We start from the raw sequence: 3,962 nt of genomic DNA on the forward strand, positions 1-3,962 counted from the left end.
AGATAGGTAGATAGATAATACATTGATGATGGAAAGAAAGATGAATAGATGGATAGAAGATAGATAGACAGATGATAGATAGATAGTTATACAAACGATAGATGGATACATAGATAAACAGAATGGATGGATAGATAGATAATAGATGATAGCTACATACATGCAGGTAGATAATGGATACACAGATGGATAATAGATACATAGACAACATAAGTGGGGGGATAGATGACAGATACGGTAGGTAGGTAGATACAATAGATAGATGACAGGTAGGAAGAATAGATAGATGATGGATAGACAGATACATACACACATAGATGGATAGATGATAGATACATACATACATAGATGGATAGATAGGTAATAGATACATACATACATCCATAGATGGATAGATACATAGATGATAGATACATACATACATAGATACATGGATAGATACACAGATGATACATACATACATAGATGAATAGATAGATACATACATACATGCATACATATATAGATGGACAGATGATAGATACATACATACATAGATGGATAGATACATAGATGATAGATACGTACATACACATACAGATGGATAGATACATAGATGATAAATAGATACATACATACATAGATGGACAGATAGATAGATGATACATAGATACATGGATAGATACATAGATGATAGACACATACATAGATGGATAGATACATAGATGATAGATACACACATACATACATGGATGGATACATAGATGATAGATACATACATAGCTAGATGGATAGATAGATGATAGATACATACATAGATGGATAGATAGATGACTGATAGATACATACATACATACATAGATGGATAGATACATAGATAGATGATAGATACATACATACATAGATGGATAGATGATCGACAGATATGTACATACATACACACATATATACATAGATGGATAGATGATCAATAGATATGTACATACATACATACATACATAGATGGATAGATAGATGATCGACAGACAGATACATACATACATACATAGATGATAGATAGATAAATACATACACACGTAGATCCATAGATGGATGGATAGATAAAGAGAGATCATGGCTAAATAGATGGAAGGGTGATAGATAGACCCATAGACAAGATAGATGGATACATGACAGATGAATAGCTGGATAATTGATGGGTAACATGGATACATAGATAGATGATAGATAGAAAAACCCTCGCATGCTAACTCAGGGTTTCTCCACCTCAGCACAGCTGACATTGGGGGCTGGAGGGCTCTCTGCGGTGGGGCTGTCCCAGGCATTGTCGGGTGTTCAGCAGTGACCCTGGGCTCCGCCCACCAGATGGGAGCAGCACCCCCACACTGCACACACCCAGACATGACAGTCAAAAATATCTTCAGACATTGCCAGGTGTTTCCTGGACGGTAGGATCTCCTCAGCTCTTGGCAACTGAATTACACACAACCTACAAACACACACACATTTGAGAATCTTTGAACATCAGACCGTGCGACGCTGGCTCAGTGCAAAACAGGACATTAAGGAGAGAAGCCCGGCCTGGTGAAATGGGGTGTCTGAGTTTGCTGGGGTTGCCATAGCAAAGTTCTGTAGGCCGTACAGCTTAGACAACAAACATTGATTCTTCCACAGTCCTGGAGGCTGGAGGTCTGAGGTCAAGGTGTGGGCAGGGCTGGTTCCTCCCGAGGCCTCTCTCCTGGGCTTGGAGATGCCGTCTTCTCCCTGTGTCCTCACAGGCTCGTCCCTCCATGTGTGTCTGTGTCTTCATCTCCTCTTCTCCTCTTCTTATGGGATGTCTTAGTCCATTGCAGGCTGCTATCACAGAATACCATAGACTGGCTGGCTTATAAACAACAGGCATTCGGCCGGGCACGGTGGCTCACGCCTGTAATCGCACCACTTTGGGAGGCCGAGGCGGGCAGATCACCTGAGGTCAGGAGTTCGAGACCAGCCTGACCAACATGGTGAAACCCCGTCTCTACTAAAAGAAAAAGAAAATACAAAAAAAATTAACAGGGCGAGGTGGCGGGCGCCTGTAGTGCCAGCTACTCGGGAGGCTGAGGCAGGAGAATGGCGTGAACCCGGGAGGTGGAGCTTGCAGTGAGCCGAGATCGCACCACTGCACTCCAGCCTGGGTGACAGAGCGAGACTCTGTCTCAGAAAAACAAAAAACAAAAAACAAATAAAAAAATAAAACACACAACAACAAAGAAAAAACAGACATTGGTCAGGCATGATGGCTCATGCCTGTCATCCCAGCACTTTGGGAGGCCGAGGCGGGCAGATCACCTGAGGTCAGGAGTTCAAGACCAGCCTAACCAATGTGATGAAACCCCGTCTCTACAAAAAAAAAAAAAAAATACAAAAAAATTAGCGGGGCGTGGTGGCGGGCGCCTGTAGTCCCAGCTACTGGGAGGCTGAGGCAGGAGAATGGCGTGAACCCGGGAGGTGGAGCTTGCAGTGAGCCGAGATCGCGCCACTGCATTCCAGCCTGGGGAACAGAGCGAGACTCTGTCTCAAAAACAAACAAACAAACAAACAACAACAACAAAAAAAAACAGGCATTGGCCAGGCATGGTGGCTCATGCCTGTAATCCCAGCACTTGGGAAGGCCGAAGTGGGTGGATCACCTGAGGTCGGGAGTTTGAGACTAGCCTGGCCAACATAGAGAAACTCCATCTCTACTAAAAAATACAAAAAAATTAGCCAGGCGTGGTGGTGGGCACATGTAGTCCCAGATACTCAGGAGGCTGAGGCAGGAGAGTCCCTTGAACCTGGGAGGCAGAGGCTGCAGTGAGCCGAGATCGTGCCACTGCGCTCCAGTCTGGGCAACAGAGCAAGAGTCAGTCTTAAAAAAAAAAAAAAAAGAAGAAAAAAAGCAAAGCAAATTCTGAAAGTCACTGACGGGCACATTGAGAGCAGGAGGGCCGCAGTAGTCAGGGCTTTCGAGCAGTTAAAGCTCTGCCTGGTGGGCTTTCAATGCTGTGGCCATAACGGAGAACTTACAAGGATAAATGCAGGCGTGTTAAAGGCTGCTGGATCCCATCTCTGGTTAGCTGGCACTCCTTCGGGAATGCTGGTATGGTTGACTGGGTTGATCCGTGTCTCCCCATTGATACGTCTACCAGGTGAATGGCACCTTATTTGGAAATCGGGTTCTTACATGTGCAATTAGTTCATGATTTCAAGATATCATGCTGGATTAAGGTGGACCCTAAGTCCAATGGCAGGTGTCCTTATAAGAGACAGAAGAGGAGACACAGACACAGAGGAGGAGGCCACTTGGAGACGGAGGCAGAGACCGGAGTGATGCGGCCACAAGCCCAGGGATGCCTGGAGCCCCCGGCAGCTGGAAGAGGCAGGAAGGATCCTCCCCTAGAGCCTCTAGAAGGAAGCAAACACAATTGCAATGGTTTAGATGGTGAGCTCCAAATATGTCCATGTCCTAAGCCCCAGAACCTGGGAATGAGACCTTATTTGGAAAAAGGATCTTTGCAGATGTGGTCAAGGATCTGGAGATGAGATCATCCTGGAGTAAGGTGTCCCTTAAACACAATAACAGATGTCCTTGCAAGAGACAGAAGAGGAGACACAGACACAGAGGAGGAGGCCACATGGAGACGGAGGCAGAGACTGGAGTGATGCGGCCACAAGCCCAGGACACCTGGAGCCCCCAGGAGCTGGGGCAGGAAGGATGTTCCCCTAGAGGCTTCAGAGGGAGCATGGCCCTGTCTATGCCTTGATTTCAGATTTCTGACCTGCAGGGCTGTAATGCAACTGATTTTTGCTATTTTAAGCTTCAGGGTTTTGAGTGATGGTTACCAGTAACCCCTATTCTAGGTCACTGAACCCTTCAGCTTTGCCTGTACCCGTTTAGGAAGTGGCAGCCTTCACTTCATCTTCTATAGATAATTACTGTAATTTCCTTTGCTATTTTTCTT

This window comes from Colobus angolensis, unplaced genomic scaffold, assembly GCF_000951035.1.
Source record: "Colobus angolensis palliatus isolate OR3802 unplaced genomic scaffold, Cang.pa_1.0 Scaffold277, whole genome shotgun sequence".
NCBI classification, from domain to species: Eukaryota; Metazoa; Chordata; class Mammalia; order Primates; family Cercopithecidae; genus Colobus; species Colobus angolensis.